Source organism: Phascolarctos cinereus, unplaced genomic scaffold, assembly GCF_003287225.1.
Source record: "Phascolarctos cinereus isolate Bilbo 61053 unplaced genomic scaffold, phaCin_HiC Scaffold_726;HRSCAF=1367, whole genome shotgun sequence".
In the NCBI taxonomy this organism is placed as follows: domain Eukaryota; kingdom Metazoa; phylum Chordata; class Mammalia; order Diprotodontia; family Phascolarctidae; genus Phascolarctos; species Phascolarctos cinereus.
The window spans coordinates 364,969,535-364,994,888 of NW_027556098.1; the positions used below are offsets into that span (position 1 = coordinate 364,969,535).

Genomic DNA, 25,354 nt, shown 5'->3' on the forward strand with positions numbered 1-25,354 from the left:
TATAAAGAAAAAAAATATTCAAAAAACATTTTATATTAAAGAAGATACTAAAGAGTATTAAATTCTATGGCATTCCAAATTTCCTCTGATCTTGGTTAAAATACTCACATTTTAATCAGTATGTATTTCTGCCTACTTCATATGCACCACAGCCAAAATATTCCATCACATGTTGGCTAACCTCTTAGCAAGGAGCCTCTTCAAGCTTAGCTAGGCTAGTTGTCAGATGACAGATACACACAGTCAAATGCTAGACCACACATGAAGCTCTTGCTGTTTAATGAGACCCACTAGAGCTTGTACTCTACTGGTAGAGCGTTTGAAAACCCAGGGTCACAACTAAACCAGGATGAAGTCTATACACATATATCCATGCATCAATATAGTCTCCATACTTGATACTATTCTAAACAATTAACTTTAGAATATGAGATAGCTACATTCAGAAAGCATGAAATAAGCAAATGTGTTAAGAAGAGGCTTCTTCAAGCATTTAACACAGAACACTTTGTTTAGCAGTTAAAACTAAACTGATCTGAGATCAATCAAAATTATATTACACAAAACCAGAAATACTATATCCTTAAAATAAGTAATCATTGTCTATTAAAAGGGAAGGGAAAGAGCATGAAAGGGTCCACTGGGAATATGGTAAAAAGAAAAAGCTAAGGAAAGATCATCAAATCCAAGATCACATTCCTGATTCATTACCAAATAAGAGCCCAGTCATTCTAGTATAGTAATATAAAACTTTGCACATAGCAGGTGATCAATAAATGCGATTGAATGAATGAACTAAGATTTGGAAATAGAAAACAATAAACTAAGAAACAGTATGAGGTATTGGAAACCCTGGGCCCCATCTTCCTTCATACCACAGCCCTACTGTAGATATGTTTTTCTCTTGGAGATGGAACTTCATATATCCCCATATGAGACAATGTCACGGCTATAGACCCATAGGACCCATAGGGGAAAATCAAAAGAAAGAGACATAGCCCCAGTCCCTGACTTCAGGAAGCCCCCATTTTCCTTGGCCACAGCTGAGGGATAGAAAAGGGGAGAAGGTAGGCAAGAGAAAAAAACAGAACACATATGAAAGAAATGTTAGTGCACAAAGCAAAAGACATGCCCTAGAGAGCTCCTGAGCTGTGCAAGCAGGGCAGTCCTCAATACTGTAGCACAGGTAATCAACTTCTGTTCAGTGCCCACAATGAAGAGAAGTGTACACTTCTATTCAGTATAGGCACTAAGACAGAAGAGAGAGAATACTGACAACAGACACATCTACAAAAACAAGAGAATATTATTTTCCCTGGAGATTTGAAATTGGGTGTCCTGTGATAATCTATTTCCAAAGTGAACATGAAACACAGTTAATGATCAAAGAGATCTAATTTTCCCAGTGCCAATCAGACAGAGCCATTTAAATGGGGTTAAACTCACTATCAAGATTATGTGTTTGGGGCAGCTAGGTGGCGCAGTGGATCGAGCATCTGCCCTGGAGTCAGGAGGACCTGAGTTCAAATCCGACCTCAGACATAACACTCGCTAGCTGTGTGACTCTGGACAAATCACTTAACCCCAACTGCCTCACATTAAGAAAGAAAAAAAAAAAAAGATCACATGTTCATCCTAAACCAACGGCCCTGGTTACCCTCTCATCAAATTAGTACTCATCAGGAATGGTATAACGTTAGGACAATGCTCCTAACACTGGTCCTAGAATTATAACCCTGAAGTCACCTCAGATATATCTTCCAACCTCTCACCCCATAACATTCCTTACAGGAAGTAAGAGGAGGGGTCATTTAGTCTCTGCTCCAAAGTTTCTAGTGTCCAAAGTCTCTAGATGAGAAGTTTACAACCCCATAAGACAGCCAGTTACATGGTGGGACAGCTAGAATTGTTAGGGTATTCTTCCTAATATTAAGCTGAACAGTGCCTTCCAATCATTTATATTCACTTATTTTAGTTCTGCCCTCTGAGGTCATACTGAACAAGGCTGCTCCCCTTTCCCCATGACACCTTTTCAGAAATTTGAAGACAAGAATCATGTCCCTTCCCTCATCACCCCACTTCCTGAGGGCCAACTCTTCTTTAGGTTAAATGTGTTCCTTCAACTTATCTTCATATGGCATGATTTCACCTTTTGCCATCCTCTACACATGCTCTAATCCACCAATTTCCAGTTCACTTTGATCCACTAAGACATGCTATAAGAGAGAGCCTGACACATAGGAAGTAATCAGTAAATTCTTATTGACAGACCAATGAAAAACTTCCTAATCAGAACTGTCCAAAAGTAGAACGGACTGCCTCAAGAGGGCTCCCCTCTCATTAGAGGGTCTTTAAGCAGAGGATGGAGATGATAACTTGTTAGGGTGGAAACCTGTTTAAGCTTGGGTTAGAGACCTCAGGTTCCCTTCCAGGTTAGACCACCAAAAAAACCCCTTAAGGCAATAAACTATGACTCTCTGCATAAGTACATAATGACTAAACAACTGTAGTAGGTAAATGGGCCACAAGGACTTAAATAACTTCATCCTCCTGAGCTAAGCTCACAAATATGGGTCAGGAAAAGTAGATCTATTTACACCTCTTCTTTGCCCTCAGATTTCACTAAAAACCAAGAATTTTTCCCTAAAGTTAATTTAAGGGTTTTGATTATGAAAATGCAGTTCTGCACAGTCATTACTTAACACTCCTAAAGCATTCTCTATTGGTCAAATGTTGTTAACAGTCCCTTGCCAGCTAATTCACATAATGATAAACACCTACCATATCACGTGCTATAGGGCAGAGGTATCAAATACTCTCAATCTTTGGGGCTGCGTTCGGCCCATAATGTTCCTGAGTGCAGCCAGAACCATATCAAAATGTAATTCAGAGATATTTAATGAAATAAAAATACAATAAAACACAGGTCATACTAATATGCGGTGTTCTTAGTCAGTATGCAGTCTGCAGGGATTCTACATAAGGGTTAGTGCTCCCCCTCCCCTTTCTATTCGAATGTGATACCACTGCTATAGGGGGGACAGAAAAATATACACGAGACAATCACTGTCTAAAGGCACTTATTTGGGAAAATACATGTAACTACCAATTCGAGACTACATGGTTAAATATCTGTTAAATAGGGTTTGATAAACAATACAGGTTAATAGTGAATATTTACATAGTATTTAAAGACTTTGGAGTTTAAAAAGAGTTCTATATATCTCATTTGATCTTCAACAACCCTATGAGGCAGGCATATAATAATAAAAATAATGATAATAGCTAGCATTTACACAAAGCTTTAAGGTCTGCAAGTGGTTTACACTAAGTGATTTGTGCAGTAATACAATTACTAATATCTAAGGAGGGATTTGAACCTTTTAGGTGTAAGTGCTATGAGTCACTGAACTGAGGTGATCAAGGAAGGTTTTGTGGAAGAAACGGTACAGAAGTGGTTTACCATCACCTCCAGGATCACATATAAAATCCTTTGTTTCCCATTCAAAGCCCTTCATATCCTGGCTCCTCCCTATGTTTCTAGTCTTGTTACACCTTACAGTGTACTTCTCTCCCCCGCCCCGGCCACCTCATACTCTAGGATACAGTGACACCGGTCTTCTTGTTTCCCACACAAGACCTGACTGGGTACTTTCGGTGGCCATTCCCCATGCCTTCTGGCTTCTCCAGCCTCCTTTAAGTCTCAGCTAAAATTCCACCTTCTGCATGAAGCCTTTCCTGGTCCCTTTTAATGGTAGTGCCTTCCCTCTGTTGATTATCTCCGATTTATCCTGTCTGTAACTTGTCTGTACATAGGTGTGCATGTTGTCTCCCCATATCATACTGTGAGCTCTCTGAGAGAAGGGACTGTCTTTTGGCTTCTTTGTATTCCCAGAGCTTAGCACAAAGCCTGACATGCAGGAGCCACTTAATAAATGTTTACTGAGCACTAATCCTAGTTCTGCTACTAACTAGCTGGGTGACCTTAGTCAGGCAAGTTGTTTCCCCCTCAAAGGGCCTAAGTTTTCTCTTCTGTAAAATGTGGAGGTGGGACCAGATCAGGGGTTCTTAACGTTTTCTGTGCCATGAATGCCTCTGGTTCTGAAGTGAAGCCTATGAAGCCCTTCTCAGAATAGTATTTTTAAATTCACCAAATAAAATACATAGGAATACAAATGAAACCAAAGGCTTGTCAAAATAATGATGCCCTTTTTTTTTTCTAAACAAGTTTCTGGACTCCTTGAGGGGAGGAGTCCATGGACCCTGGATTAAGAACCACTGACCTAAATAATCTCTAAAGCCCCTTCTAGTTTTAACATACTAGAATTATAAAAGCTCCTTGGAAGGTATGGCAGATCCTATGGCTAGTAAAAGAATCAATGAACTTCTATTCACCTCTTGGGTACAATCAAGGGTCTATTTATTGCTACAGAGTCCTTTCAGACTGGATGCATGTCTCCTTTGGGGCTATTCCTCTATTTGTGTATTAATAAAGCCACAGATTAGGTGTGAAGCTTCCTGGGGCTTAAACCAGAGAGGATACGAAGCATTAAATTCTCAGGAAAGGTCTCTCTCCTTCTAGAAAGAGTTCTTTGAGTTGATCTAATGAGGACTGAAGTGGCTGACCTTTAAAATCAATCAATCAATCAATCAATGAGCCCTAGAACATAGGATTGAGCTGTTGAGAAGTCTAATTTCATTGACATTGATGATTTTTTGATTTGTTAATTTTGGGACAGTGAAGATATAATAAGATATAATGAGATATAATAAATGTCTAAGCAATTTCAAACCACTTAGGCAAAGGAGCTGTAATATTCGTTCTCAATCAACAGCATCTACTGAGCACCTACCATGTGTAAAAGCACCTGTCAATAAGTACTCTGGGTTATTATATACGGAAATGTAATCCCTACCCTTCAAGAACAGTCTAGTCCAAAAGAAAAGACGTATATACCATAAAAATCCAACTCACAATAAGGAAATGAGTGGTACAGACAATAACGGCTGTAAGCAGCAGGGAGACATGGGGGAGGGGAGGCTGATTATGAAAGGTTTTCGTGAAGGAGGGACAGTCTGAATTGGGTTTTGAAGGATGGTTGGGATTCAATAGATGGCGAAGGGCTCCATAATGGCAACAACCATGTCAGTTCCCTCTGCATGAACCCAAGGTCTAGCACAGTGAACTGCACAATAAATGAATGAATAATTTCCAAGAGGAGAGAATGGTATGTGCAAAGGAGACATGAAAGCACAAAGCAAATTCAGTAGGTAGGATCTGTATTGGAGAAGGCAGAAAGCTAATGAGCCCTGAATACCAGTTTAAGGTGTACAGACTTCGTCCCATAAAGAGTAGTGAGTGACTGGAGATTTGGAGGCAAGGAAGTAATATAAGGAAAGTTGTGCTTATGGAAGATTCATTTGTTAGTGTGAAGAATGAAAACCAGGAGGGAGCAAAGTCTGAAAATGGCTATCAATTGGAGTGGGCTAATTGAATAGGAACCCATGAAATATCAAATGACAAAATCCTTTATGGGAAAAATTCTCTACCTCATATGGTAAATGGTCTTATAGGCACCATTCCTCTGACATATCCTGGGCTTGTAGTCAGGCTACCTGGTCTCTAATACAAACTCTACCCTACACACACTGCCAGATCAATATTTCAAATGCACTTTTTGATCATGTTACTCTCTAGCTCAAAAATCTTTAATGGCTCTCTAATGCCTAGCAAGTAAGGTGTAAACTGAATGAGCCTGGAATCAAAATCTCTCACATTCTGATTTCCAATGGTCTTTCCAGCCCATCTCATACTATTTCTCTTCCTATACTCATTTTCTACTTATTCACAGAAATCATTAATTAATCAATCAGCAATCATTTATTACATTAAATACTATGTACCAAGAATTGTGCTAGTATACAAAAACAACAGTAAGAACAAAAAATAATCCTTCATCTCAAAGAGCTTATTCTATCAAGGAGACAATAGGTACCTACACAAGTACATCCAGAATTTACATACATATGTGTGTGTATGTACACACACACACAAAATTAAAAATCAATACAAATTAGGGAGAAGGGCACTGGAAATTGGGAAGGGAGGCTGTGAAAGGCCTTATCTAGAAGGCTGTACTTAAACTAAGACTTGAAGGAAGTAAGGGGATCTATGAAGCAGAGGTGAGGAGAGGGTTAATTTCAGGCATGAAGGAAATCAAAATGGCTGCCTGCTAATTGTTCCCTGTATATATTATATTTCCCATTTCCATGACCTTGGATATGCTATTCACATGCCTGGAATACGTTCCCTCTTCCATCTCTACTTCTTAAAATCCTTCCTATTATTCAATTCAATTCAAATATGTATTAAGTGCCTACTACGTGCAAATGCCTACTACTACTGCAGATACAAAGATAAAAATCAGTGACTGTTAAACAATCAGACAATAGCCTGATATAGAGTTTACAATCCAATGGGGAGATACAACAGGTACACAAATAAATAAAGAATAATTTCAAGAGGAAGAGAGCCCAAATAACTCAAGAAAAGCCCTAAGTAGGAGGTGGCACCTAAGCTGTGCTTTAAAGACAGGTTGGCATGCTACAAGGTAGAAGTGAGGAGAGGGCACACTCCAGATCTGAGGAATCACTAGTGCAAAGGCACAGAGGTAGAAGATGGAATGTTGTATGTGGAGAACAGTTAGCAGGCCAGTTTGATTAGAATAGAGTATATGAAGGGGAGTAATATGAAATAACACCAGAAATAAAGAAGGATGGGCTTTAAATGCTAGACTTAATATATCACATTTTATCCTACAGAGAAAAAAGGAAGCCACAGAAGATTTTTGTGTAGGTGAGGAGGTGTCTCAGGTCTGTGTTTGGCAGGTAGATGGAGGATGGATTGGAGCAGGTGGAAAAGGCACGGAGGAGGCAAAGGAGATAACTAGGAGGTTATTGCAATAGTCCAGGTGAGAACTAATAAGGACTTGAACTAGGGTAGAGGTATGAGTGAAGTGAAGGAAACAGATGCAAGAGATTTTGTGGAAGTAGTATCAATAAGACATAGTAAATGACTGGATATGTGGGAATATGACTGGATACGGTATGAAATCACACAACACTCCCAGGTTGCAATTGTGGATCAACGAAAGCATACTGGTACAGGATGGTGGAGTACAGGCAGCAACTCAACTCAACTTTCCCAGCATCCCCCTCCAGACAACTTTAAAATAATGCCTCAAATCAAATTCTGGAGCTGCAGAGCTAAGAAAATGTTGGGTTAAGATATTTTTCCAGCCTTGGACAGCTTAGGAAGTTGGCAGGAGAGGTCTGTAACGTCAGGGTAGAAACTGGCTCAAAGCACAGTGCACACAGCAGTAACACCAGCAACAGGCTTTGTAGGAACCTGTTACAGCAGCAGCAGCAGCTTAGGGAATTCTCAGCCTAGAGATGGTAAGGGGATCAGACAGCTGATCAAAAAGAGTTTACAGGAGACCCTGGGCTGGCACTGGGTGCAAGACCTTGTTGCATTGCCTATATTTAGTTCTAGGTCTCAGTTCCAGAGTGATAAGGAATACTAGTTCTTGTGTCTGCAGGGGAACAGGGGCATTGGTGACAGTCCCAGGGTGAAGAAGAGTGCTTGTGGTCACTCACAAAGGAGGAAAGGCCCTCATCTCAGTTTCAAGGCTGAAAGGGGCACTAGCACTTGTGGCTGCAGGAGAGCAAGGTCCTTTTTTGGGTAAAGACCAGAGCACAGGTCAGAAGAGCTGTGACCACATCTCTCCTTGGATCAGACTACCTTGGAAGTACCAAAAACTTACAGACCCCCAGAACTAGGTCAGCATGAGAAACCTGAAGCTTGGGACAGTGTCTCCTCTACCCCACGATCAGAGCCCAACTTTAACATAAAGCTAAAGGGAAGGAAGGTGGTGCAGTGGATAGAGTGCTAGGCCTGGAATTAGGAAGACTCATCTTCCTCAGTTCAAATCTGGCCTCCGACACCTACTGGCTGTGTGACTCTAGGCAAGTCACTTAATCCTGTTTGCCTCAGTTTCCTCATGTGTAAAATGAGTTGGAGAAGGAAATGGCAAACCACTACAGTATCTTTGCCAAGAAAACCACAACTGGGGTCATGAAGAGTCAAACATGACCGAAAACAAGTGAACAAAAAGTCAAGAAATAGGCTGGGCAAATGACCATAAAAAGCTGCTATGTGACAGAGAAGATCAAGACACAAACTCAAAAGAAGATATGAATATCAAAACAGCTACAAGGCAAAGCCTCAAAGAAAAATGTGAATTGGACACAAGCCCAAAAAAAATCCCTGGAAGAGCTTTAAACATATTTTAAAAATCAAACAAGAAAGGTAGAGGAAAAATTGGGAAAAGAAATGAGAGTGATAAAAGAAAGTCATGAAAAGAGAGTCAACAGCTTGGTAAAAGAGGAAAAAAAATACTGATGAAAATAAGACCTTAAAAAACCAAAAAGTCCAAATGGTAAAAGAGGCACAAAAATTCACTGAAGAAGAGAACTCCTTAAAAAGCAGAACTGGCCAACTGGAAAAAAGAGGTACAAAAGCTCACTAAATTAAATAATGCCTTAAAAATTAGAATAGGACAATTGAAGCTAATGACTCCATTAGACATCAAGAAACAATAAAGCAAAGTCAAAAGGATGAAAAAAAAAAAGAAAATGTGAAATATCTTATTGGAAAAACAAATGACCTGGAAAATAGATTATGGAGACAAAATTTAAGAATTAGTGGATTACCTGAAAGCCATGATCAAAAAAAGAGCCTAGACATTATATTTCGAGAAATTATCAAGGAAAACTGCCCTGACATCCTAGAACCAGAAAGTAAAATAGAAATGGAAAGAATCCACCAATCATCTCCTGAAAGAGGTGAAAACTCCTGGGAATATTAAAATCAAATTCTACAACTCCCATGAAAGGAGAAAATATTACAAGAAGCCAGAAAGAAACAATTCAAATATCATGAAGCCACAGTCAGGATAACAGAAGATTTAACAGCTTCTATATTAAAGGTTCAGAGGGCTTGGAATATGATATTCTAGAAGGTAAAAGAGCTAGGATTAAAACCAAGAATCACCTACCCAGCAAAACTGAGCATCACCTTTCAGGAGGAAAAATGTATATTCAATGAAATAGATGACCTTCAAGTATTCCTCATGAAAAGATCATCCAAACAGAAGACTCAAGAGAAACATCAAAAAAGTAAACATGAAAGAAAAATCATAAGGGACTTAATATGATTAAACTGTTTCCCTTCCTACGTGCAACATGATACTTGTAGCTCCTAAGAACTTTTCATACACACACACACACACACACACACACACACACACACACAACACACACATACGCACACACACACACACGGCAGTCAGAAGAAGGAATACACATAGAGGGCATGGGTGTGAGTTGACTATGGTGTGATGATCTCTGAGAGAAATTATTATCTTACCATGACACTAATAACCACTTATTAAATTAGGATCCAGACTTTCTCCTTTATTTCTTCATTTAAGGTCCAGCCCCTTAAAAAGGCAGTCTCCAAAGGAACATGACTAACTGATAAGATTGCCCTAGCCCTCAAGGAACAGACTCTTCAGTCTTGGGCAGGACCCCACCCAACTAGGAGACCTAACTTCTGTTTAGAGTGTAAAGAGAATCCAATCTGGGAAAGTTCTTACCCTGGGTTAAGTTAAAATTTGGCCTCAGACAGAAGCCCTGTTCCTGTACCTGTCATTTAGAGTTTAGGGTGACCCAGCCCATGAAGGAGAAAACCAACCACAGTGGTCTGGATAGAGATGGATTCTCCTGACCAGAGTGCTAGAGGCAGCTGAGTCTCATGATCAAGCCACATTGTCAGCAGGAGGAACTGAAGACTTCTAGCCTACCTCCTCATAAAACGTCCACCAATCAGGGTGGATTTTCACTTGTTGGGGGAATTCCTTCCCCCCCTCCCCTTTTTTTTTTTTTGAGGTAATCCGGGTTAAGTGACTTGCCCAGGGTCACATACTTAGTATATGTCTGAGGCCAAATTTGAACTCAGGTCCTCCTAACTCCAGGGTTGGTGCTTTAGCCATTGTGCCACCTAGCTGCCCTGGCATTCCCTTTCAAAAAGTATTTAAGGCTTTCAGGTTCTCCATGGGCTTCTCTTTGGTTACCAAGAGAAACAACTAACCATCAATTTATTGATTTCTGACTAGCCTAATGAATAAATGGATTATTAATTATTCAGAAACTCTGTCTCTCAGCGGTTTTTCATTCATCACAATCTCAAAAAAAAGGAGGGGAGTGAGAAAGAGGAATGCATTGGGAGAAGGAAGAGAAAGGAAGAACTGGAAAAATTATCTCACCCCCCCCAAAAAAAGGAGATATACAAGGAAGAGCTTTTACAGTGGAAGGGAAAATGGAGAGGGTGGCAGGCAATGCTGGAACCTCACTCTCATCAGAATTGGTTCAAAGAGGGAACAACATACATACTCAGTTGGGTATAGAACTCTGTCTTACCCAACAGGGAAGTAGGAGAAGAGGACAAGAGAAAGGGGGTAGCAGGGTATGGGGGCTGATAGAGTGGGGGCAGATTAAGAGAAGCAGTAGTCAGAAGCAAAACAGACTTCTGAGGAGGGACAGGATAAAAAGAGAGAGAAAAGGATAAACAGGGGGAAAAGCATGATGGGGAGAAAAACACAGTAAATCATAACTGTAAATATGAATGGAATAAACTCACCCATAAAACAGAAGCAGATAGCAGAATAGATTAGAAAACAGAATCCAACAATCTATTATTTACAAGAAACACAGGTGAAACAGATAAGACATACACAAAGCAAAAATAAGAGTTTAGAACAGAATCCATCATGCTTCAGCTGAAGTAAAAAAGGCAGGGGTAGCAATTATGATCTCAGACAAAAGAAAAGCAAAAAAAGACCTAATTAAAAGAGATAAACAAGGAAACCACATTTTGCTGAAGGGTGCCAAAGACAATGAAGTAATATCACAATGAAACATATACCCACCAAACATATATATGGTATAGTATCCAAATTCTTAAAGGAAAAGTTAAACGAGTTATAGGAAGAAATAAATAATAAAACTATACTAGTGGGGGGCACTCAACTTGCCATTCTCAGAACTAGATGAATCTAAACATAAAATAAATAAGAAAGAAATTAAGAGGATGAATAAAATTTCAGAAAAATTAGATATGATAGACCTCTGGAGAAAATTGGATGGAAACAGAAAGGAATATACCTTTTTCTTGGCTGTACATTGCACCTTCACAAAAACTGACCATGAACTGAAGCATAAAAATCTCAAAAACAAATGAAGAAAAAACCAGAAATGTTAAATATATCTTTTCTAGATCATAATGCAAGATAAATTACATCCAATAAGGGGCTGTGAAAACATAAATGAAAAGTTAATTGGTAACTAAATAATTTAAACCTAAAGAATGAGTAGGTCAAAGAACAAATCCTAGAAACAATCAATAATTTAATTAAAGAGAAAGACAATGAGATAACACACCAAAATTTGTGGAATGCAGCCAAAGAAGTATTTAGGGAGAAATTTATATCTCTAAATGCTTACATCAATAAAATAGAGAAAGAATAGATCAACAAATTGGGCATGCAATTTTAAAAACTAGAAAAAGAACAAATTAAAAATTCCCAATCAAACACCAAATTAGAAATCCTGAAAATCAAAGGAGAGATTAATAAAACTGAAAGTTAAAAACAAAATAAAACAAAACAACAATCAAACTAATAAAGCTAGGAGCTGGTTTTATGAAAAAAAATAGATAAACTATTAGTTAATTTGTTTTTTTAAAAGAAAGAAAACCAAATTACCAGTATCAAAAATGAAAAGGGTTAAATTCACCAACGAAGAAGAAATTAAAGCAATTATTAGCAGCCATTTTACCCAATTATACGCCAATAAATCTAACAATCTAAGTGAAATGGATAGTTACAAAAATATAAATTGTCCAGATTAACAGAAGAGGAAATAGAATATTAAAATTTTTTTTTAATTTTTTTAGGCAATTGGGCTTAAGTGATTTGCTCAGGGTCAGACAGCTAGTAAGTGTCAAGTGTTTGGCCTGAGGCCCGATTTGAACTCAGATACTCCTGACTCCAGCGCTGGTGCTGTATCACCTCACCTGCTCCTAGACTATTAAAATAATCCTATCTTAGAAGAAGAAATTGGACAGGCCATAAATGAGCTCCCTAAGGAAAAAAGCCAGGAATAGATGGATTTACAAGTGAATCCTACCAAACGTTAAAGAAATTAATTCCAATGCTATATAAACTATTGAAAAAAATAGGTGGAGTCCTACTAAATTTCTTTTATGACATAAATATAGTGCTGATCCCTAAACCCAGCAAGAGCAAAAAAGAAAGAAAACTATAGACCAATTTCTCAAATGAATACTGATGCAAAAATTTTAAATAAAAAAAGGTAATTTTTTAAAAATAAACTACTAGTAAGGAGATTACAGCAATATATTATAAAGATTATATACTATGACTAGGTGGGATTTATACAAGGAATGCAGTGCTGGTTCAATATTAGAAAAACTATCAGCCTGACCATATCAATAACAAAAGCAACAAAAATCATATGACTATCTCACTAAATGCAGAAAAAGCTTTTGACAAAATACAACACTCACTCCCATTAAAAACACTAGAAAGCATAGGAATAAATGGAGATTTCCTCAAAATGATAAGTAGTATCCAGGCACAACCATCAGCAAGCATTATCTGTAATGGGGATAAGCTAGAAGTCTTCCCAAAAAGATCAGGGTTCGTGAAGCAAGGATGTCCATTATCACCATTATTGTTTAATATTGTACTAGAAACGCTAGCTACAGCAATAACAGAAGAAAAAGAAATTGAAGAAATTGGAATAGGCAATAAGGAAACAAAACTACCACTCTTTGCAGATGATATGATGGTATACTTAGAGACTCCTACAGAATCAACTAAAAAAACTAATTGAAATAATTAAAAACTTTAGCTAAGTTGTAGGATATAAAGTAAATTCACATAAATCATCAGCATGTCTATATGTTACCAACAAAGTCCAGCAGGAAGAGATAGAAAGAGAAATTCCACTCCTCTATCCTCAAAGGACAGGCAGAGCAGGAGATGAAAAACTTTTAGGCAAAGGGAAGGGTGATCTTTGCACCAGAGGTTCTCCATATCCCAGTAGCTGAGAGATTGGGTTGGCAGCAGGAGTGGAAGATGCCTTGTGCTGACACAAATGGAAGTGGCTGCTTTGAGGCAGATGAAAGACAACCAGCCCTGGCCCCTAGCAGCCTTTCCTCAGGGGACATCCTGTGCCCAGCAGGACACAGAAGGCTCAGAGCACTAACACCCATAGTCTGAGATTCTCACTTGAGGAGGCTGGCTACAAGGCAGCAGCAAAAAGTGGCAGACTCCCTGCACAGATGGAAGACACCCAGCCTGACCCCTAAAAAAAGGCTGGGAGGAGATGGCATTTTTGCAGCTGGCTTCAATGAAAAGGAGGAAATTTAATGAACTACTAAAAGAGGCCGTCTAGGCACAGGAATATATTAACTAACTAGCTATGTGACTCTGGGTAAGGTACTTACTCTTCTATTCTGATCCTCAGTTTCCTTATCTAAAAAAACGAAGAGGTGGGACTAGATGATCTCTAAGATTTCTTTTCAGTGTTAACCTTATATGAGTCTATTATTCTAGGAGTTCTATGAGCTAACTGCCCTGAACCTCAATTTCCCAATCAATTAAATGAGAAACAAAACACCTAGCCATTTATTAGCTCTACAAGAAAGTTCTAAAGGCTTAAATAGCAACATCTGCAAAATGTTCTTCCTAAAAGGCATTTCCAAAATTCAATCACAAATGGAAAACTAAAGTACTAAGTGAACTGAAATTCACTATAATGGTCACAGTGAAGAAAAATGGCAGAGGCCAAACACTATTTTTAAAAAATGCTCTATTGAAGTGGCTCATGATCAAAAAGAGTTTCAAGGAAACAGCTAAGGAAACTCTCTAAAAAGGCAAAAAATATATGTATGAATGAATGGGGAAAAAAATGAGTTAGCTACTTTAGCAACAGTCTGTTAGTCACTCTCCAAATTCATAGGATCTTGTTAAAGAGAGAAAGAGTGGATGAAAGGAACTGATGAATACAATTTAAAGTTTTCAAAAGTCTTGTCCTTCACAAGATCCTATTAAGTAGACTGTGCAAAAGAGCGGCAAAACCTTACCTAGAGTAAAAGCCAGTTTAGAAGCAAAGAAGAAAACAAAGACTGTCTATCTCTAACCTACCTCACTATGGTGAGATAGGCAAACAGAAGACACTCTTAGAAAGAACCTAGGAAAACAAGAATAAGGTTAGAAACAGTGGAAAAGAATACCAATACTAATCTGGGTAACTCAAGGACAAAGCAACATGAACTAGAATGAGCAAGGTCAACTACTCAGACTAATGGATTTTAAATTAGTTGTAACCCTTGCGGGGAAAGCCCAGGCTTTATCGTGGAGATTTCAATGAATCCACCAGCTCAGGGCATAACAACAAACCCCCAGAGTGACATAGAAGAGGGAAAGCACTAAGAGGACAGAGATTACCGAACTACAGAAACTGCTGCCCTAACTGTACTTCACTCTGTCCAAAATGGAATCATAGAATGTTCAAACTGGACGAGTTCTTAGAGCTTAGCTCAACCAACCAACCCCTCACATGTTATAAATTAAAAACTGAGGTACTTGAAAAACTAAATGAAAACTAAATTTTCTTAATTTAGATCATATTTTAAATGTAGTCAGGGAGCCCTTAATCTAAAGAAATACTATCGTGCCTCCTTTTGTAAAGTGAGTCATAAGCCCCTAATTTCTCCTGGTATATACATTTTGGTTTTTACACAATAGGTTGACAGAGGAGATACACAGTCATAAACTCCTACGTAGCATCATCTCCAGAGTTCTGGATTCAGTGGCAGTGACCTCCAAAAGCATCAAAAGAGTTTCAAGATACACAGGAGGAAAGCCACAAATAAGAGGTAGAAAAGATGTTTTTTATGCAAGCAGAGATGAAGATAAGGACTTTTGCTGTTTTTTTTTTAAGAGGCATAACATTAGCCAAGGCAATATATTTGGTGTTCTTCAATTTCACCAGCATCTACTGAGGGTCTAAGTGTTTAGCCTTTTGCAATATATTTTAAATTTTAATATATTTTAAATTTAATTTACATTTAATATTTAAATATTTTATACATCAAATATTATTGTATTATTAATTACTATATTATTTCTACTATATTTTACTATATTAAGCATACTATTGATTTTATTAAACTATTTAAAATTATATATTAAATATAAATATATTTATATAAATATAAAAATATTTTTATATTTAAATTTAATATATTTTAAATTTTAAAGAGGCATAACATTAGCCAAGGCAATACATTTGGTGTTCTTCAGTTCTACCTATATCTACTGAAGGTCTTCTAGGTGTTTAGCTTTTTGCAATATATTTTAATATATTTTAAACGTCCAAAATTAATGCTATTTTATACAATCATAAATTTGAAAATTTATCTATATGAGGAAGCATGTGTCTGTGGCAATCAATCAGCAAGCATTTATTAAATGCTTAATGTTGCCAGGCACCATGATAGCAGCTAAGAATACAATGACAAAAAAGAAATAGTTTCTACCTTCAAGGAGCTTAGGAGACACCATGTACACATATAATTGACAAAGTGAAAAGAACTTATTGGTAACCAGGAGACCTAGGCTCTAGTCTCAGGTCTGTCACTAACTGTGTGACCTTGGGAACATCACTTAAGTAGATCTTTGGGCCCCGGCTTCCTTGTCTATAAAGTGAGAAGTTTTCACTACATGACCTACAAGTGCCTTGCCAGCTGACATTCTGTGATTCCAGAGGAAAAGGCACTAGATGAGAAATAATGAAATCTGCTGCTAATTTGCTGCATGACCTTGAGTAAGTCACTTCCCTTCTCTATGCCTCAGTTTCTTCACCTACAAAAGGAAGAAACTGAACTAAATAATCTCCAAAGACTTTTTTTCATCCAGACTTGTGCTTTCATCAGTGTAGAGAATTTTAGGTATAGAAATTCTCTCCACTGATGTAGTTCTGCAACTCAGCTATCACTTGCAATCTTAAAAAAGAAGTACTGCAAAGTGCTTGCCTACTATTACATGGCAAGTACATATATGCCAGAAGCAGAACTTGAATCTAGGTCTTTCTTAACACTTCAATAAACAGGCTTTGGGTTAGAAAACTTGGATAACATAGGATGGCATAATATAGGGGTTTAAACTAGAAATGTTGGGTGTCTTAGGTCCTAAGTCTAACCTCATCACCAAAATATCCCATAGCCCCAGAGAAGCTCCTCTCTCACTCTGGGCTACAGTTGTTGTGAAGCACAATAAAGCAATATGAAGTAAAGGCTTTCCCCAGGATTCAGGAACCAAACAGGATCTTTCCTTCCTCTTGTCCCATATGATACTTTGTACCTGTCTTATACTGCTATGTTCTGTACTGGTATTATTGTACAAAGTTGAACAACTGTGTATGTATTGTATGCCTACCTGCTAAAACTTGCTTCTGTTTTTTATACCAAGGAAAATTATCTTCAGATTGAAGACAGAGTAAAAATGGATAATAGAGAATTCCAACATAGTTATAAAAGAGATAATAACCTACCTTTCATACTGTTGTCAGAATAATTTTTCTAATGTAATGGCCTAGATTCATCACTCCTCTGCTTAAAAATCTTCAGTGGATTCCTAATGCCTACACCAAGTAAAGGCCAAACTCTTTTGCCTGGAATTCAAAGCACATCACAAGCAAGTGCTAGCCTAGTTTTCCAGCAATAGTTCAGATTACTATCCACCAGGCAAGCTATACCACAAACTGTTCTACTAGCTATGACCCAAAGGCTAATGAACTCTCTAGCCTCCAAGCCCCTCTAATACTTATCCTTTTGCTTGTAATGTCCTTCCTCTCTGTTTCCCCTCTTCACTTCTTAGTCATCCCTTAAAGCCCAGTTCAAATGCCACTTCCAATACAAAGTCTTTCTTTTGCAAATATCATTTATTAGAAAGATATTATTAGTCACACAACTGGCAGAACTAGCTGAGTTTGCTTGTTCATTACAAAAAGTACAAGACCCACAAAATGCAGCCCTAGAGGTCCTCTTCCAACAAGTTATCTCTCATGAATATGTTAAGATCATACAAGATTATCTGAAGGATACAACTACAGAGATAACTGTTCAGTGGCCATTTGTGTATCAATATACAACGCAATGGGTATTAAATAGGCATCTATATTCTTGCCAAAAGTTATTTGCCACTCCAGCGAAAAGTATCTTGTGCAAAGTCCAAATGGAACAGAAACTTCCTACGAATGATGAGGCAGATGCTGCTGATGGTGGAAGATCCTATGCTAACTACATCAAGTCCTTCAATGACATATATAGTTGCTCAAGGGAAATTGGCCTAGTAATTCATACAGGAAAAACCACAGGGATGAAGAATGCATATTGTTCAAACTATGACATGCAATTAGATTAACAGTCTACTGAGTTAATTCACAGGTATATATATATATATATATATATATATATATATATATATATATATATATATATATATATATATATATATATATATGTATATCTTGGACAGGCACAGCAGATGGATAATAAGCTAGGTGGAGAATTGGAGTAAGAGAGCAGAAAATATTACAGTTGGGAAACTGTGTAACACTTTCAGTGATCCCAAACTGCTCCTGCCTACAAAGTCCAATTTTTTAAATACTAATATTCTTCTGGTAATGTCAAAGGACTGTGAATCATGGACACCATAATATCCAAAGAACACAAACTGCAAATGAACAAAGGATAATGGAAAAACACATGGTAAGTATAAGCAGGCTGCATATTTCCAGTGATGTTTCAATGGCTAGAAGTGGCATGAGAAAACATCAAGAAGATGTATAACTAGAAAAGGAGACAGGTCAGTCATGTAGCAATCATGAGATACAACAGAGAGACAACATAAGTGTTATACTGGTATATAAGAAATATTAAAAGACCCAGAGAAAGGCACTGAGTACACTAGATATCTTCTCTGTGGAGGATTTAGAGAACGGCATAGACTAGTAAAACACACAAGATGAGAAGGCATTGTTGTGATCTGCACCATGGGAAGCTGTGCCCATACTAATGAGATCACTGGTCATGCAAGTATCAAAGCAGAAGTCTATCACTGCTATCTGGGTTTGTGCCATTCTCCCTCCTGGACTGTAAGTTCCATGATGGCAAGGACAGTATCTCATCTTCATTTTGTTATCTTTTCCAGCACCTAGCAGAGTACTTTTTGTTTAAAACAGGTACCTAGATAATGGTTATTGAATAAATGAATGAATGGTAAAAAGAAACCTAGTTTTTCTTAATGATTTGAAGGCACCAGAGCCAAATAAACTACATCCTAGAGTACTAAAAGAAATTGTAGGTGTGACTGATGAGTTTCCTCCAGTGATCTGTGAAGATTTTTGGAGAATGGAGAAAATGGCCAAGAATCAAAGACTGACAAGCACTGATTTTGATTCTCAAAAAGGGGAAGAAGGTGGATTCTTCAACCTATACTAGTAAGATTGAATTCAATTGCTGGAAAAATCCTAGAATACATTATTAAAGGGATAATCGATGAGCAAGAGAAAGACAGAGTAGTTTAATGGAAAGAGAGTCTGTCTGGCACACAGGAAGACCTGGATTCAAGTTGTATTTCATCTTTCATCTTAGACAATTCTCTAAGATTTAAGTTGAAGAACAACTGCTCATCTGCATTGTAAAAAGAAGTTTCCTCATGGGGCATACCCTCCATCAAAGAAATAAAAAGTCCAGACCCTACTCCATCCCCCTCCTTAAAAAAATTAACCAACATGGGCTCATAAAGAACAAGTCATGCTAAAATGACTGATTTCCTTTCCTGACAGATTTACTAGACTGGCCAATCAAGTAGGCTCTAGCCTCTTAGGGCCAATGACACTTATTCCCCTCAATACTCTGATTATCCTTCTATAGACATGTTCCAGCAAGTTAATGACCTTCCTAAAATGTGGCATTCAGAATAAAAGAAATGACATAAGATCTGATCAGAGCAGAATGCAGTGGGACTCTCACCTCCCTTATTCTGGACATTATTATTCTATTCATGCACCTTATGACATTAGCCTTCTGAGTTGCTATGTAGCACTTTGAACTCCTGTTGATCTAAAGATCATGCAATTCTAGAAGAGGAGTTACTAATCTAAGCAGCAACATCTGACCTGGAGTCCTAGCTCTGGGATAGAAGGGCCTACACAAGAGAGTCTAAGATTGCTTTGGGGAATTACTTTACCACCAGGGGGAAGATAAGATTTTGCTAAATCTGGAATCACTTCAAAACTCAATTCTGAGTTTTTGTCTGAATTAGAAACTTTGGGAGTTTTTAAGAGAGGGGGGAAAAATGGTTTCTCACAACCTATACACTTAAAACCTGCTAAGGATTACTGTGGATGATCTACAAATAAATCAGAGAGCAGGAACAGATTAAATATTTAGAGAATATGTATGCAGTGAACATGGCTTAGTTTTTATGAAACAGAAATGCTGGGAAAACAACAAAGCATTTGAAGTCCTTTACATATAAGTGTATGTAGCTATTGTTGTGACTGCCCCCAAGGGCCTCACTTGTACTAGTTCCATAGCCCAGCACAACACCCTTAGCACTTCATTATTTTCACATTACCACGATAGTAATTTATTATTCAGTTCAGTGCAGGCAAAACAAATTGAGCTGCAGATTCACATCTCATATTTATCATCAGAGCTGGTACCTCACACTGAAGCTACCACCCCAAGGCTCACTTCTCCAATTCATTAAGTACTCACTCAACATCTCCTCTAAAGTCCTTTCTGGTTCTAATCTAGGATCTGATGATCCTAATATGTAACCGGCAATAGGTCAGGCCCTGAGGCACTAAGACAGGGAGGTCCAGAAGAGATCTATAACACATTCCCTGACCTTGATTTATTTAGTGTTTATTATAAGCTAGGCACTATCCTAGGGATATGGCAACAAAAACAAAGTAGAATACGACAAGAAGAAGCTTATATTGTGAAAATTAATGTGTACAGAGATAAGTACATGCAAACCCTTTTTGATATCATGTATATTAAAATGTCTTGATAGAGGAGCTAGAAAGGGGAAAACACTAACAAGGAGGGCCAAGAAAGGCCTCATGAAGGAGGTGGCACTTGGGCTGTGCCTTGAAGAAGCAGAAGTGAGGAGGAAAGGCATTCCAGGTAAGGGACAAAGACTATGCAAAGGCATGGAGATAGAAGATGGTATGTTATGTAGAGGTAACAGCAAGTAAGTCAGTTTTCATGGAACTTAGATTACGGGAGGAGTATTAACATGAAATTTATCTATAAAGATAGGTTGGAATCAGATTGTAAAGAGTTTTAAATGCCAAACAGAGGAATGGTGTTTTCGTTTCATTTTGTTTTTTTATCCTAAAGGCAACAGGGAACCACTGAGTTTTCTTGAGCAAGAGAGTGACGTGGTAAGACTTGTACTTTAGGAATACCAATTGGCATTTGTGTTGAGAATGGACTGGAGAGGAGAGAGACTGGAGGCAGGGGTACCAATCAGAAAACTATTGCAGCAGTGTAGGTGAGAAGTAATGAGGGCTTGCACTGGTGTGATAGCCATGTGAGTAGAGAGACATTTCTGTGGAGATAAAAATGACTGAGCATGAGGCTTCTGGAATTTCTTCTTCTTAAGTCAAATGTATTTAGTACTTACTATACATATATATATATATATATACACATATATATATGTGTATATATATATATATATATTTATATACAAGGATAATAACAGGCAAAGAGGAAACAAAACTATCCCTTATTTGCTGACATATGTTTATTATGCTAGAAAATCAGCAAAGACACTAATTAAGACAATAGTTTTCAAAAAGTGGGGAATACAAAATAAATCCACAAGAATCAATAGCATTTTACATAGCAATTTAAAAATCTAGAGGAAAATAAGAGAAAGGAAAGGTCCTACAAAACGCATAAACTATTTGGGAGTCAATTTACCATGGCACTCTCAAGAACTATATTTTCCTTAAAGAACTAAAATGTTCCTTAAAGAAATAAAAAAATTACATAACTATCTGGAGAAACAGTATTCATGGCTGGGCAGTACCAATAACGCAATATTGAAAATACAAACTAAATTAATTCATAGATTTAGTGCTACTCCAAACAATTGAGAAGATACTTTATTACTAGACAACTAGTAACTGCTTCCATTTGGAGAAACAAAAAGTCTTGAATCTCAAAGAAAATCATGAAAAAAAGAAGGAAACTGGAGGTTTTTAATCCAGATATTAAATAATATTATAAAGTAGTAATATTATTATATATAATAATATAAAGTAGTAGTAATATTATAAAGTAGTCATCATCAAAACAAAAAGTAGAATAGTAACAGAGACTAGATAATGAATCAGGAACAAATTAACTCAATCCAGTATGAAACAGACCCAAGAATATAAATTGAAGAACTCCCTATGTCAAAAGAATTGCAGGGAACACTGGAAAGCAGTTTGGCAAAAATTAGGCGTAGAACAACTTCTTAAGCTCAAATGGACCTGAATGTTAGAGGTGTCTAGGTGGTACAGTGGATAAAGTGCTGGGCCTGAAAGAAGACCTGAATTAAAATCTGACCTCAGACACCAATTGTGTGAACCTGGGCAAATCACTTACCCTCTGTCTGCTTCAGTATTCTCAATTCTAAAAAGAGGATCATAATAGCACCTACCTCACAAGATTGTTGAGGATCAAATGAAATAATACCTAGGCACAGGGCCTAGAACACAGGAGGCACTTAACAAATGCATTTTCTCTCTGCCCCCTTTCCTTCTCTTAATTGTCATATCTTTTAAAAAATTAGAAGAGAACAAAATGAAGTACCTTTCATGGCTATGACTAAAGGGAGAATCCTTAACCAAACAAGGGATAGTGATAATTAAAAAATATAAAATGGATATTTTTTAATCACATGAAATTGAAAGCTTCTGCATGAACAAATTTAACACATAGCTAAGAAAAGAAAATAGACAACTGAGAAAAAGTCTTTGCATCATATATCTCTGTTAAGGGTCTGATATCCAAGATAAAAGGAACTAACACAAATACATAAGACCAAAAGTCATTCCCCAGTAGATGATCACATGATAGGAAAAACAGTTCTCAAAAGAATTACAAATTATTATCAACATATGAATGACCTCTCCAAATCACTCCCAATAAATTAACAAAGGTGACAAACCTGTGAACAGTTCACGCTGGAGAAATTATGGAAAGAAAGGTATGCTTATACAATGTTGGTGGGCTTGTGAATTAGTCTATTTTGGAAATCAATTCAGAATTAAGAAAGTGATTAGAATGTCCACACCCTTTGACCCAGAGATATGATTGCTGGGTAATACTCCAAGAAGATCAATGCTAAAAAGGTAAGTCCTAAAATATTTACAGAAGCATTTCTTATAATAGCAAAGAACTCAAAACACAGCAGTTGCCCATTGATTTGGAAACAGCAAAATAAATTGTGGTACATGATAAAAATGAAATACCACTGTGATATAAAAAAGGTGAATATTATGAACACAGATAAGCATAGGAAAACTTATATGAATGAAAAGAAAAATAAACAGAATCATGACAAAATACACACAACTACCATGAAGTAAATTGAAAAACAACAACTACACAATCAAAACTAAATGCTATCAAATTATAAAGACCAAGCTTGGCCTGAAAGGAGATGTTTGAGAATGTACCTGCCTTCTCTGCAAAGATAAGAACTATCTGAGGTGTAGACTAATTCAGATAAGGTCAGATTCAGACATCTACTGAGCCTGAACTATTTCAACAACCTTGTGGTTGCTCTTCCTGCCTCTCCACCCCAATCCATCCACCATGGACTGACTGAGATAAGAAAGGTAGGACAAGTATTATTTTTCCTGTTTTGCAAATGAGGAAATCTAGGCACAGAGGCAGAAAAGCACGGAAAATGTTTTAAAGCCCTTTTTCCTTTGAGTGATGCTATTGTTACTGGTTCCTAACTGGTTCCTTTGCCTCAAGTTTCTCCCTACTCTAATATATCCAGCATACTATAGACCAGACTTTGGAAACTACAACCATCTCATCACCCTACTCAAAAAGCTACAACTCTCTATCCCCTAATCTGAACAAATCAAAATTCTTCAATCTAGCATTCAAGCTGGACTCAATGTATCTAAAGTAGTATAAAATAGAATGTATACAATCTTGGAGTCCTAGTTTCATGTCTAGCTTGGATACTTACCAACTGGGTGACCCTGGGGAAATCACTTAATTTCTGTGAATATCAATTTCCTCATCTGAAAATGAAAATAATAATACTTGTATTATCTACCTTAGAGTTATTGTGAAAACATTTCTAACTTTAAAGCGCTATGTAAATGTAAGTGATTACTACCATTTTAATTAATCAGCACCCTCCCCTCTCATCAGGTCCAGCTCCTTATTGTCATCAAAGACACAGGTAACACCGCTGGTTTAGAAGGTCCCCTGCCTCTTTACTTACTACCTATATCCTAACCTCCTCCAAAGGCCAGTTTAAATCTCACCTGTGTGAAGATGCTCCAAAGTCCACAATGATTCTCCCTTTTCTAGCTTTCCTTGCACTTGTGTACTGAACTCTGAGCCCAGCTCACTATCCATCTCTACTCTCTCTCCTTCTCTCTCCCTCTCCCTCTCTCTCTCTCTCTCTCTCTCTCTCTCTCTCTCTCTCTCTCTCTCTCTCTCTCTCTCTCTCTCTCTCTCACACACACACACACACACACACACACACACACACACACACACACAGAGTTGGAGAGCTCTATTGGGCGTCCATTACAACACATGCTGAAATCTACACAAGAGGTGTTCTCTGATCCTTCTCATGCAGATGGATAGGCCAAAATCCTTTGATGTATTACACATCTCTTAAAGGAGCCTCTGCAAGGTCTGAGGGATTGAGAGGCAATCAATACAATATAATTTGCACAGAGGAACAGCTGGAGCACTTCACCATCCATAGGAAATCCCTCCTCAACCTGGATTCTATACTGGATCAGTGGCAAATACTTTTGGCAAGTATACATCTCCAAGATTTATGTTTTGCCTGATGTTTATTATCAGAGGGTTAATAAATATGGTTATTCCTTTTATTACACCTTCCAAGGAATCCTGAATGATCTTGATATATGTATGGGATATATGTATGAAACACTTCAGGGAATGTGACATTCAAATCCAAGTGTGGTGGTTCTGCTATTCTTGATGGAAAAAAAAATCATTGAAATGTTTTCCTGCAAACTAGAAAACAGGTTGACAGAAACTAGGTATAGACCAACATCTCACACCGCATACCAAGATAATGTCAAAATGGACAGACGATTGAGACATAAAGTATGATCATAAGTAAATTAGTGGAGCGTGAAAAAATGTACCTGTCAGATCTATAGATAAGGGAAGAGTTTATGACTGAACAAGAGATACAGAGGATCACAGGAAGTAAAATAGATAATTTTGATTAATGGAATTAAAAAGCTTTTGCATAAACACTAGCTCCACTAACAAAATGAATGCAGCCAAAAGTAGAAGGAAAACAAGAAACTGGGGGAAATTTTACAGCAAGATTCTCTAATAAAGGTCTCATTTCTCAAATATGTAAAGAACTAAGTCAAATTTATAAAAATAAGAGCCACTCCCCAGTTGATAAATAAACGTTCGTCAGATATGAAAAGGTAGAATAAGAAATCAAAGCTATTAACAGTCACATTAAGAAATGTTCTAAGTCACTACTGATTAGAGAAATACAAATTAAAACAACTCTGGGATACTACCTCACACCTATCAGATTGGCTAACGTGACAAAAAAGGAAAATGACAAATGCTAGAGGGGGTGTGGAAAAATCACTAATGCACTGTTGGTGGAATCTGAACTAGTCCAATCATTCTGGAGAACAATTTGAAACTACGTCCAAATGGCTATAAAACTGAGCATACCCTTTGACCCAGCAATATTACTACTAGGTCTGTATCCCAAAGAGATCAAAGAAAAGGGAAAAGAACCCATTTGTACAAAAATATAACAGTTCTTTTTGTGGTACAAAGAACTGGAAATTAAGGGGAGGCCCATCA

At 37.4% G+C, this 25,354-nt stretch overlaps 1 protein-coding gene across 10 annotated transcripts in view; it reads right to left on the bottom strand.

The window, feature by feature from the left end:
• Positions 1-25,354, bottom strand: part of SCMH1 (Scm polycomb group protein homolog 1) — a 163,677-nt gene that overhangs the window by 119,331 nt on the left and 18,992 nt on the right. For 6 of the 10 annotated variants that reach the window (XM_078145492.1, XM_020983455.2, XM_078145495.1 and 3 more), the window contains exon 2: positions 23,490-23,544. The exons of the other annotated variants lie outside the window; for them this stretch is intronic. The gene's annotated coding sequence lies outside the window, so the exon portion shown is untranslated. The remainder of the gene's footprint in view (positions 1-23,489; positions 23,545-25,354) is intronic. 10 annotated transcript variants of the gene reach the window in all.